This window comes from Chiloscyllium plagiosum, chromosome 34, assembly GCF_004010195.1.
Source record: "Chiloscyllium plagiosum isolate BGI_BamShark_2017 chromosome 34, ASM401019v2, whole genome shotgun sequence".
NCBI lineage: Eukaryota > Metazoa > Chordata > Chondrichthyes > Orectolobiformes > Hemiscylliidae > Chiloscyllium > Chiloscyllium plagiosum.
Window position 1 is genome coordinate 28,611,670 of NC_057743.1, and position 14,013 is coordinate 28,625,682.

Sequence of the window (14,013 nt, forward strand, 5' to 3'; positions counted from 1 at the left end):
AATACATGTACATTCTGTCCCTCAGGATTCCCTCCAACAACTTGCCCACCACCGAGTTCAGGCTCACCGGTCTATAGTTCCCTGGCTTGTCTTTACCGCCCTTCTTAAACAGTGGCACCACGTTTCCCAACCTGCAATCTTCCGGCACCTCACCTGTGACTATCGATGATACAAATATCTCAGCAAGTTCCCAGCAATCACTTCTCTAGCCTCCCACAGAGTTCTCGGGTACACCTGATCAGGTCCTGGGGATTTATCCACCTTTAACCGTTTCAAGACATCCAGCACTTCCTCCTCTGTAATCTGGACATTTTGCAATATGTCACCATCTATTTCCCTACAGTCTATATCTTCCATATCCTTTTCCACAGTAAATACTGATGCAACATATTCATTTAGTATCTCCCCCATTTTCTGTGGCTCCACACAAAGGTCGCCTTGCTGATCTTTGAGGGGCCCTATTCTCTCCCTGGTTACCCTTTTATCCTTAATATATTTGTAAAACCCCTTTCTGTCAATTCAGCTTTTTAAAATGATTAATGGTTAATTATGGTTGGCATGGGCACAGACTAGAAAGCCCATTTGAAAAATGTATAAAAAGTTTAGAAATGAATGGTGGAGGGAGAACTACTTTCAAGTATTCGTTCAGCCTATCAGTGACACCCACCCAGAAAATAGCACCTCCACTTCATTTCTCCTGGCCTGGTCTTTAAAATGCACCCCTCCATTAAGTGGACAAACTCTCCATGATCAATGCCCTTGGTCCAGGGATCCATTGGGCCTTTTCTTTTGGATGGGTTGCAGTCCCGACACTCTGTGCCATGCTGTGGTGCTGCCAGCCAATCGGATTAACTGGCAACTCCAGAAAAGGGGACCTTCCACTTAGGGGTGAATATCTCACTCTGAATCAATTCAGACCACCTACAGCACATTATGGCTGGAGGACAGACATCTGCCTGTCGATTTTCCAACTGCTATCCACACTCCCAACTATCAAATTCTGCCCTGTAAGTTTTGGCTCAGCTTATTAGTAAGCATTTGGAACAATGAGATATATTAAATGCTTGTTCTTGCTGTTATCGATATATAAAATATATATTTTCATTACACAAATGAATAATTATGATCAGGAAGTACTAAACAATTAAATGGATAAAATTTGTCTTGGCTCTTTCATTGGTTTTCAGTTCCAATTTGTGCACGATTTTGTTTTTGATGGTCAAACAATTTCATTATGAAAATCAACAATCGTTAAGAAATGTTGAATCTTAAAAGAGAAGGGAGTTGCACCTAAATGACTGTGTACTTTATAAGTTCTGAGTCATGATAATTGGTGCAAAAGACCACTGCTGAGCCGAAAGACAAATTGTATACACAGTGCTAGAAATGTTTAGTGGACTTCACACTGGAAGCAAGTCTTATGAACAAAGGTAACTTAAATTTAGACAAATCTTTCTGAGATTTAAAACAGCATTATCACTATTTTGGTCCTACATAGGCTCTACGATACCGGTATTTTCTGACCGAAGATCATAAACCTGAAATGTAAATACTACATTTAACTTTTCACGAAAAATCATTCTTCAGGTCCCCAACTGATGCGGTATTTTGCATTTCCTAACTATTTGAATAATTACTAATTCCTTACTAAAGGAATAAGCTATTACCATTTTTAGACATAGAATTGGCTAGATCCAATTAGGGAATAATTCTATGATCAGGTTCTTTTGAGTGCCCACTTACAAAAGTATGGTACCCTAATAATTCAAAAATATGAATAACGGACATAGGTTCACATCCCAGTATAGCAGCTAGAAATTACAATTCAGCTGATTAAGCAAAGTCTGAAATACAAAAGATACTACCAATCAGGTGTTTCAAATCTGACCATCCAAAACCCTGACTTTTGTTTTAAAATTGCCGTACATGAATTTTTATTTATTATTGGATGAGCAAAATTACTTTGTGGCTTATTTGGTTAGGTGCTGCACCAGCACAGTGATACACCAACTAGTTAAGTGCTTTATGTGTCTGTCTTTTCCTGCACTCTGAGTGATCAGAATGACCCTTGACCTGACCTGACCCAAACCAAAAACTGTAAGAACCAAAATCTGGCATAGACTTAGCTCTGCAGTTGCTGGTTTTGAGACATTGTATCTATATCAGTAATGGTAACCAGAAAACGTCTGGATTGCCACAAAAACCTATTTGGTTCATTAATGTTCGTAGAGAAGGAAACCTGCCTTCCTTATCTAGTTTGGCCTATATATGACGCCTGACCAATAACACAAGTGTCTTTTAACTAGCCCTAAAATAATCCAGCAAGTCGCTCAATTCCATCTAAGTACTTCAAAAATAACTTAGTAAGAATTAAAAGACAAACCACCTGGCATTGACTAGGCACTAGCCATGCCAAAGCACATCCAGTGCAGTCAATCCTACAAAATCCTTCTTGCCAACATTTGAAGACAGTGCAAAAATTAAGAATGCAACAGCTATTGTTGTTCCTTCATTGTTGCTTGGCCAAAATCTTAGATCACTGTACCTGAGGAAATGGTGGGTGTTCTGACACCAAAGGAACAGCAATTATTCAAGAAGGTTGTTGACCACTAGGTTCTCAAGTGCAATCAGTGGTCAACAGTAAATGCTGGCCTTCTTTGAAATACCCACATCTCATAAATGAACACAATAAAGTGTAGCGCAATTAAATGAACTGAGAGAAACTTTTGTGTTGTAGATTTTGTTCCAAACCACATAATAACACAGAAATTTGTGCTCAGAGCGAAACAATTAAAGACAATGCAACTTATGTAATATCTCTTTTTCTATCAACAGATGTAAATAAAGTGACATTTTACTTCAATTAACATTTATTTTACATCTTGAATGATCTCAAAATTGTAAGACATAGTGTGTTTTGAGTGCATGTGGTAGAGGTGGAGGAGAAGAACAGAAAGTAACCTAGTGGTAAACCCAAAAAGAGTTATTGCAATGTTGTGGGAGACAGTCAACCATATTAAAACCAGACACCACCAGTAATGGTTTCATCCAAAACCAGAGACCACAGACCACGGTCTGCATTAGATTTTTCTACTACTCAATTCACAGTACAAAACTAAAATGAAAGCAATTCAATACATTTGGGGTTTCACCTTTCTGAGGTATGGTTCTCCCACTTACAGTGTAGTGACTTTACCAGTTCCTGACTGCCTGAAGTCTTTATGCTATTCCATGCTTGTTTGAGAAGCTTGTTTCCATTTACATGAACAGAAAATAATACGATAAAATTGTAGTGTTTTCTCTTCATTAAAATTAATAATTCCTTTGTTCCCAACATACACAACTATGGAGAAAGTACCACACCAAAAAATGCTGGATGAGTAGGATGAGCTTGCAGTAGTCAGACAGGTCATCGACAAAACCGCTAATACTGATTCTCACATTATTTACAATGTGGAAACACAATGATTAAAACCACATCTGACACCTCTGACTTTCAGAAAGCCACCAGAAACAGACACACTTTCCCCCCAAAACTCTACTTTTTGAAATTTGCACGATATGCAGCAGGACACTAGAACTGAATTCACCTATGTAATCGTAAATGGGCACATTATATTTTCCCCATACGATTAGTTAACTATCAAAAGGTTTCCACACCCTTTATGTAAACAATGTATCATTTTTAAAGGCTTAGTATTAGGGCGTTCAGTACTTTAAATAACTTTAACATGGGCTATAGTTTGAATTCCAAAAGTAAACACATTAATTTAGTGACCATTCAGGGTCCCATTCTTCACCACAGATAGCACAACACTTTCAACCACTTTTTTTTTGCTTTACCGTTCAGATTACTCACAATATATTGTCACAAGACAGCACATTCTGCATAGCTGTAATAAAAACACTATCTGGTATTCCAAACCACAATATACAGGACAGGGTAACAAATGAAAACTCTGGAAACGAATGACAGCAAGGCTTTTCTGGTCTGCTTTCTGCTTTCCAAATGATTCACTCAATTCCTCCCACAAAGAAACAATGATGCTCAACCGAGACATGAAATAAGAAGCAAAGTGCTGAACACATAGGTTCCCATCAGTTTTATATATACATAACAAAAAACTGGACATGTCCAATTTGATTTTCCTGCTGCATCTATGAATCTCTTTTCCATGTCTAAGGATTCAAAAAGCAATTTGGAAATATATGCTTAAAATTATAAATAAAGAGACCTTGGAGTGCAGTTGCATAGCTCCTTGAAAGTGGAGTCGCAGGTAGATAGGACAGTGAAGAAGACGTTTGGTATGCTTTCTTTTATTGGTCAGAGTATTGTGTGCAGGAGTTGGGAGATCATGTTGCAGCTGTACAAGACATTGGTTAGGCCGCAGTTGGAATATTGCGAGCAATTCTGGTCTCCTTCCTATCGGAAAGGTGTTGTGAAACTTGAAAGGGTTCAGAAAAGATTTACAAGGATGTTGCCAGGGTTGGAGGATTTGAGCTATAGGGAGAGACTGAACAGGCTGGGGCTGTTTTCCCTGGAGCGTCAGAGGCTGAGGGGTGACGTTATAGAGGTTTACAAAATTATGAGGATGGATAGGATAAATAGACAAAGTCTTTTCCCTGGGGTTGGGGAGTCCAGAACGAGAGGACATAGGTTTAGGGTGAGAGGGGAAAGATATAAAAGAAACCTAAGGGGCAATTTTTTCACACAGAGGGTGGAATGTGCATGGAATGAGCTGCCAGAGGAAGTGGTGGAGGCTGGTACAATTGCAACATTTAAAAAGCATTTGGATGGGTATATGAATAGAAAGGGTTTGGAGGGATATGGGCCAGGTGCTGGCAGGTGGGATTAGATTGAGTTGGGATATCTGGTCGGCATGGACGAGTCGGACCGAAGAGTCTGTTTCCATGCTGTCCATCTCTATGACTCTATAATTTTAAGCATGAAATATAATCAATGTTAAATTGAAAGTGAGGACACCAGGAATATTAACTGGAGTGTGAAAGTAAACTCTTCCTGTAGCTAATCAGGTCATTCTAAGCAGAAACCAAATTGAAATTGTGTAATTTGTTGCGACATCTTACAACTGGTAGAGTTAAATAAAATAATAAAATGTTGACATATTTGGGAATTGCTCAGCTCTACATATACTAACTATTTGATTTTATACAAATTCTATATGTAGAATAACTATGGCAGCTCACTCATGTATGATAACATCTGGAGTAACAACAACAAAATGAAATGCTTACCTGAGTACAGCATCAAAAGAAACATTGACAGCACATGGAAGAGAAGGAAAATACAGCATTAATTTTTGTTTTCAAAAACACAGTATCAGCAATGAATTCTATATAATCTTTGTAACAGTTTACAAAAAAGTTAGCAATACTTTCTTAGGTGGTAGGATATTAGTTTAAGAACAATTGAAAAGGACATGATAACTGTTGAGTTAGAGCACAGCACAAGTCCAAAACCTCGAAATACAGCTCTAATACTAATTGTGAAAACAACTATATTTGAGAGTTTTTTTTAGATTAGATTACAGTGTGGAAGCAGGCCCTTCGGCCCAACAAGTCCACACCGACCCGCCGAAGCGAAACCCACCCATACACCTACATTTACCCCTTACCTAACACTATAGGCAATTTAGTATGGCCAATTTACCTGACCCTGCACATCTTTGGATGGTGGGAGGAAAGCAGAGCACCCGGAGGAAACCCACACAGACACGGGGAGAACGTGCAAACAGTCAGTCGCCTGAGGCGGGAATTGAACCCGGGTCTCTGGCGCTGTGAGGCAGCAGTGCTAACCACTGTGCCACCGTGCCGCCCGAATTCATTTATCTCAGTGAGAAAAAGATATCAAATGCAGATATCAAAACACTTGACAAACACAGTTAATAAGTTTAAAAGGGAGAGAAGTTTGGAGAGAAGGAATGGCTATGCAGTTTAAAAGCTCCAAGAGTTATCGAAATGTTCGATTTTTGAAACTAGGACCACAGTTGTTTAATTATTGACTGGTATCCACTTCAATGGCAGAATCCATAAATATCTTTGAGATCTTAGTGAATGATTATTTTCCAAATTTGTTTTTTGACACAGTGTCGTCTTTCAAGATGATGGAAGAACGAGTGAGAAAGACAGACTTCTATCTCTTGCTGTTATAAATCCATTCTTCACCCTCTCTGCCCTGCTGCTTCAAAACAGCTACTGAAATATGATCATTTATATATTCCCAAGTCTGGTTCCAATTTTATTTCAAAGCTGAACAATTACAGGTATCCTTCAATGTCAAATAACGTGCACTTATTATGCAAGTATGAACTAAAACAGGAGATGCAAATTTCTTTATGCTGACTCAGTTGCTGGGTTTCCGTGTCTTTTTTGATAAAATGGCAATTTCAGTGTCTACGGATTTGTTTATTCTACAATGGTAATCTTGGACTTGCCTCAATCTGTGGTCAGGTAATCACAGTAGCCATTTTGCTATTTTTGTTTGCTTAAAAATCATTTTAGCTTCATGAAAGGTCCCAGATATAACAATCAAATGATGGAAGTTAAAATCTGATCAGCATCATTTCAAACTATTGTAACAATATGCCCATGCCACCTCCACAGCTACTCAATCAGTATTAGCCATGGGCAGATCTCATGGAGGAGAAAGTGAGGTCTGCAGATGCTGGAGATCAAAGTTGAAACTTTATTGCTGGAACAGCACAGCAGGTCAGGCAGCATCCAGGGAACAGGAGATTCGACGTTTCGGGCACAGGCCCTTCTTCAGGAATGAGATCTCATGGAGATCATACACAGATGAAAAAGAAAGCATCTAGCAATCTAACATAACTCTCACTCCTAGGCACTTGCCTGAAAAATAATTTGCATTCAAAAAAGCAAGTAAAAGTTTTAAATCTCCTTACGGTTAATATCTTATAAAAGCAGAGACATCTATTCAGATGACATCTCAAAGACAGTTCATCTCTTTAAACTAGGTAAAAACAATGACTGCAGATGCTGGAAACCAGATTCTGGATCAATGGTGCAGGAAGAGCACAGCAGTTCAGGCAGCATCCGAGGAGCAGGAAAACGTCGATTTTCCCGCTCCTTGGATGCTGCTTGACCTCATTCTTACCAATCTGCTGGCTTCAGATGCATCTATCAGTGGTCATTAAGAGTGACCACTGCAAAATCCTTGTGGATACAAAGTCATGTCTTCACTTCACTATCATGTTGTTGAAGTGTTCCGAGGCGGAAGATGAGGCGTTCTTCCTCCATGCGTCTAGTGGTGAGGGAGCGGTGGTGGAGGCCCAGCACCTCCATATCCTCGGCAGAGTGGGAGGGGGAGTTGAAAGGTTGGGCCACGGGGCGGTATGGTTGATTGGTGCGGGTGTCTCGGAGATGTTCCCTAAAGCGCTCTGCTAGGAGGCGCCCAGTCTCCTTGATGTAGAGGAGACCGCAACGAGAGCAACGGATACAATAAATGATATTAGTGGATGTGCAGGTAAAATTTTGATGGATATGGAAGGCTCCTTTAGGGCCTTGGATAGAGGTGAGGGAGGAGGCGTGGGCACAGGTTTTACAGTTCCTGCGGTGGCAGGGGAAAGTGCTAGGATGGGAGGGTGGGTCGTAGGGGGGCGTGGACCTGACCAGGTAGTCACGGAGGGAACGGTCTTTGCGGAAGGCGGAAAGGGGTGGGGAGGGAAATATATCCCTGGTGGTGGAGTGTTTTTGGAGGTGGCGGAAATGTCGGCGGATGATTTGGTTTATGCGGAGGTTTGTAGGGTGGAAGGTGAGCACCAGAGGAATTCTGTCCTTGTTACGGTTGGAGGGGTGGTCTCTTTAAACTGTTAATCATATTGTGAACTACCCACCCCCATCCAAACCCCCCCAAATAACTGTAGATTTTGAAACTCATCCAAGCATTCTTAGTTCAATAACAGCCCTGGGAAATGTCAGCAAAAAATATTTTTGAAACTGCACAGCCAGATGATGGCCTGCCAATCAAAGCTGTCTAGTGCGGGGGTTTAGTCAATGATAGCTTCAGATTTTTTTTCTGTTTAAGGAGCAAGGAATTTTTAATAAGTCCAGATCATAACACAAACAGATCTTACCTGCCCTTTAATACCATTTACCTCTATTCCATCAATTTGTGATTCCCATACTGCAAGTTAAGGCCATTCCAGCAGCCAAAATGAAGTCTATTTGAACTCAGCAGTTAAGTTCAAACACCCCAGGGAAGTTTCTGCTCTCCTTCTGATTCATGCTCCACCCTGCCTGCTTCCTGACAGAAAATGGATCTGAGTATGTGGCTTCCACATTACAGTCTCTTGTTAAAGTCTCTGTGACAATGTAGTTCTTAGTTTTCTTTGTTAAAAGTATATTAAAAAGTCAGTGACTAAGAAATTGAAAATAATGTGTGTAGTAGAGCATTTCAATAGCACCAACAGTGGCAATCTTTCTATGAATACATTTATTGATGTAGAAGTAAAAAATACTATCTTCCAAGTATTAATTGGAATTAATAGGAAAATTGTGGTACTGAACAATGGTCAAGTCTTCTACTAAAGTCAATACTGTAGCATCCAAATCAAGCCTTGTTGAGCTGCATGATTGAGAAATACCTGACTTTGCCAGACCATAGTACCATAGTTTGGATTTAAGTTGTCTTAAGACTCTGATTTGATACTTAATACTGTACAGTATATTCAAGTATTCAAAAACTTAAGGTAATAAATTAATTTGGCAGAAGGCCTCGTGCAATTTCAAAATGTGTTAAGACATCAGATGTTAGTACAATGCAATCCATTGTCTTCCTACAGTATTTTTTCTTCACTCCATATGTCGGTTTCTACTTAGCATATATCAACAAAATCATACAGTGAACATCCACCTTGCTCTGTGTGCTAACTTCACCTTTCACTGAAGAATGTGGAAAATGTACTGTATATGTGCTGCAAATGGTAAAGTTAGGCCAGGCTTTAATCATTCTATTATAACATTTCATAATCCTGCCTTTTTTAGGAAGTACAAAGCAGACTGCAAGTAAATGAGTTTCAAACAACTGTGCAAAACAGATGATCTAATTGAACTAAAGTACAAAAGCAAATAATCCTACCGTTAACTGATTTTTGCTCACAATCAGCATGTACATAACACTATTAAAAGGCTAAAGGGATGAAAAAATTGTTGGAGCTACTCAAAATTTATAGATTCACAAAAATATGTATGTAATCTACAATGCTAAGTTGCCATTAATACACAGTGGTTATACCACAGAACTGCTTGCAACTGCATGTCTGAAAATTGGCCCTGGAAATGTTTTCTTCTCCTCAAAACTAGTTAAGTTTATAATGAATTCCATACTTCTTGCTTTTGCATCTTTCTGATATTTCTCACCTATATGCTTTGAGAATTTAGACTTTCACAGCAGGGGGCTGTAAGCACTACCCAAAGGCTCATCAGCATTGGCTAAAATAACAATCTGAGCAGTATTAAAAATTCCTGAGGAACATCTAATCAAATTAGCATTCATTCTTATGTGCTACTACAGATTCCAAAAGCTTTGTTCTGCCCAATGTTTAAATACAGGAATAAGTACAGTAGGCAAAAGAGATATACTACCTATACAGTTACTGCCACTTTGAAAGTGATATACAGCTCAATTGTTGATGATATTGTTCCACTCCCGCCCCCACAACTGAGTTCCAAGAAACTATAGTGACTAAAGAAAAAGGTGATGACCTTTTGAACTAATGGACTCTGTTTCATTTCACATGTGAACAGATAACAATTTGTGTATTTCTCTTCCCATCAATCATAAATTGAATAATTTAGTGGATTGCCAAATCATTTGAATGTACCATGCTAACCACTAGCCGCAAAACTCAGTTACATTAAACAGTTGAGTGTTTTCTGAAGGGCACATATTAAAAGTTAAAGACAATATGTTTCAAACAGATTTGCAAAGGGAACTAGTGAAATCTGCTAGATCTAAATCTATTTCAAATATTATTTTAATACTTTTAAAGGCTTAACAGAGAATTTTTCAAAGAGCAAATGCATTATTTAAATACGTTCCTAATATTTTGCACCAACTACTAACTATAAATTAGTGCATTTTAAGCTATCCAGGTGATACTATATTTGATTGTTTTATCTAAGTTCCGATGCTTTGCAAATTAATATCTTTGGGGAGCTCTGCATGATGATTGGAGAAAGATACATGAAGTAAATTTAAAGGGATATGGAAATCAAAGGTTAAAATTTCTTCAGGGTGTAGGTGCAATGGGACAGTATGTAATGTGGATGAAAGAGTCATAGAGTCACAGCATGGAAACAGACCCTTCGGTCCAACTCGACAATGCCGACCAGATATCCTAATCTAATCTAGTCCCATTTCCCAGCACTTGGCCCACATCCCTCTGAACCCTTTCTATTCATATACCCATCAAATGCCTTTTAAATATTGTAATTTTACCAGCTGTACTACTTCTACTAGCAGCTCATTTGGTACATGCACCACGCTGTCAGGACATTGCTCTTTTAAATTTTTCCTCTCTCACCCTAAACCTATGCCCCTAGCTCTGGACTCCCCCACCCGAGGGAAAAGACCATGTCTATTTACCTTATCCATGCTCCTCATGATTTTACAAATCTCTATAAGATCAACCCTCAGCCTCCAACGCTCTGGGGAAAACAGCCCCAGCCTATTCAGCCCATCCCTATTGCTCAAACCCTTAGAAGATCAAAAAAAAGGTGAGAGTCAGCAATGCCAGCTCCATCTTCCAGTTGTGTAGATGAGTTGAATTTACACTAAATTCTGAAGCAAGCAGCAATTTCACCTACCTCAAGAAAACACCATTGTCAGAAGCAAACAGGTCAAGAGGGATAGATTTCCCATTTAAATTCCTATAGCTTTTGTCTTTGTATCCAACAACATGGATTTGGGGACAAATCAGCACATCAGTGGAGGGATACAAATTTGACTTATTAGGGTCCCCAATTCTGCAGGAAAATCCCAGAAAATGCACCCAATTTGCCCACAGAGTTCTGTCACAGAAATGTCTACAGCTTTATACCTTGTCTATGCTGAATTAATCATCTAAATCAGAACCTGCTGGCCTCTAACCTGGTGTGTGATTTTTAACTTTGTCTGCCCCAGTCCAACACCGGCACCTCCAAATCTAAATCAGAGACACGAGGATGCTAGCAGTCGCAAGTTAAGAATGTAAAAGAAAAATACAGCTGGGGTGTCTTTCTTCTGATCATTGTTAAGCCATCCATGGTGGAGGTTATATAATTGCTGGAACCAATGATTGAATAGCTCATGAACTCACTGGAGTAATGCCGTAATCATTTGAGACTCGTACATGACAAATGTAAACTTGACTGAAAGATTGGCACATCAATGTCACCTTAGAAAAATGTATCAGCTTCCTAACATGGGGAATAATATGAGAAATGGAAGAATGAAAAATAGATACAGGAGTAGACCACAAGGGGACGTGGAGTCCACTTTGTCATTCAAGATAAACATGATTTTCTTAAGCATCAACATCACCTTCCCATTTACTTCCCCTTTATTCCTTAACACCCAGAGACTAAACATCAGTCCATATCAGCTTCAAATACATTCAATGATGGAACAACCATAACCTTCAAAAGAGGAAATTTCTCCTCATCTCAGTCCTAAATGGTTGGTCTCTCATCTTAACACAGAGTTGCCATGTTCTAGACTCCCCAGCTGAGAGGAACAACTGTTGCCCAATTACTATTTCACACTTCAACGTTTCCAGTACAAAGCAGACATGGAAGCAACATTTTATATGACATCCTTAAATTTCACTTCTGACAAACATGATAAAAGAATGGAAATCACAACTCCCAAAGACTCCATTAATAATATCACTATACAGAGGAACCTTGATTCTCCATCATTCGATTATCTGAATTTCTGATTATTCGGCAAGATCACAAGGTCCCGATGCTTGCCTAAACTGTGTTATCCAGCATTCGATTATCGGACCAAAATACTCTCGCCTGTGTCGTTTAGATAATCGTGGCTCCTCTTATAGTAGAATTTCAGAATCCTACATGGACACAGTTTGGCTATTGTGAAGCTGTCTCTAGCCAATAGTGCTAATGCAACTGGAGTGGGTGAAACAGATCTGATCAATCACTTCACACTGGTTACATTTATGACTCTGTGACACTTCAATAAAATATTTTTTTTAAGGAATTGTGATAACTCTAGATTTTACTTTCTTATTATAAGGGAGAACCTAGTGTCTGCTTCCTCATCAACAACTTACCAATAGAGGATTCTCACTTGTTCCTTTCACAATATGTTACACTCCATGCAGACATTTATTAATGAACATAGTAATAACTATAAATATAAATTGATTACAATAGAATAAATAAATCTTTAATGATTCAAGTTAAAGGCAGCATAACAAATCTCACCATATTATACATTTTCTATATTGGAATTTTTATGACAGTCCAACTTTATTTCTTAATGGAAATTCAATGCAGGTAATTGAGTCGAATTGTGATTTTGTTCACTATTTAGTAAATTTTAATATAAATAAATAACTGTTTAAAAATGGATTTACTTAAATCCAGGGATAGGAGCCATTTCATTTTTACTGTCAGTTACAGATTTAAAAGTTCCCACTAGGGGTTTAATCTTTCAATGGAACAAATAATCAGTACTGGCAGGGTAAAAGACAATGACAGCCTTCTATGCAGATAGCTTGGAATACAGCTGATCCCCTTCACAGCATGTGGAGGCAGAGAGGCGGGAAGTAAGGGAAAGAGGGAGTGGCAGGCAGAAGCAGTTTTACAGCTTTGCATTCCAGCCCTCCTGCCTGCCTCTATCTCCAAATTGGACAGCCTGAACTTTTGACCCTTCAGCAGACACACAAGCAGAAAAAGTATGGCCATAACACTGTCTGCTTCAGGGCATGGCCTCTCTTCAACAGTCTGGACCATGTCTTCCTTCCCCGCCTCTTTCCCCCTCCAAAAAAAAGAAACTTTGACCATTACCAGTTTTATGACCACCAGATGGTGAAGTCCCTAGTGACTGTGGACTTTCTAACTTCTGAATCTGACCTCATGAACCCATAAGGCAACTAGCAGTGCACTATCAGGACCTAGATGGGAAAAACAAACCACTCATGACTATGAAGTTTATCTGCTTTAAAGACACATTTCCCATGTTCAATTCTCAGTCACAAGTGATTTTTTTTCTCTAAAACCATTGGATGACTTATCACTATTGTTGATTTGATATTTTGGTTATTGCTGCAAATACACTGTAACTCTCAATTTCTTTAATTAAATAAAGATCTTTCAGCCATTTACAAAAATCAATTAAAGGTATCAAGTTAGAGACCACAACAAATGAGTAGCACTCTGTACGCAATTAAAGGGAGAGACACACAAAGACTATTCATACCAAAACTAAAGTCTTGAAGCCCGTTAATGTCGGGATTCAATGTTTGAGCTAAAGCAGAAGTAATGCTGAACCTGTCTTTTAAAATTTTACTAGCATCGTTATAGCTTTGCCATCCAACCCCAAAAGAGACACAAATAATCCAAATATTTGGCTCCCAGCTGTGAAGGGTGAAGGAATTAAAGGGAGTCACCATGCAGCTGTAAAACTCCTGTCTGGCCCCTTTCTATAATTCGTTCAAGCTTTAATTGCCATCTTGGAAAGTGATCATCAGGGATGGTTAGCTTTAATTTCTTTCAATGCCCATAAGATTACAGTCACAATGTCTTGTGCTGATGAGAAAGAAGAGAATTTTACATGACCATGGGGGTGTGTTTGTGTGGGTAAGGGAGACAGGGAGAGGGAGAGAGAGAGAGAGACAGACATAGAGTAAAGGGGCAAGAGGAAGAAAAAGAGAGTGACAGAGAGAGAAAAACATGAGAATGCATGGTCTAAAACTCTCCAGCCATTCCAAATGTAGGGTCACTGAATAGCTGAAACTAAAATCACTA

The 14,013-nt window shown here is 39.0% G+C and overlaps 1 protein-coding gene across 1 annotated transcript in view; it reads right to left on the reverse strand.

The window, feature by feature from the left end:
• Window positions 1–14,013, reverse strand: part of LOC122540379 (ski oncogene-like) — a 186,244-nt gene that overhangs the window by 136,480 nt on the left and 35,751 nt on the right. The window lies entirely within an intron of this gene.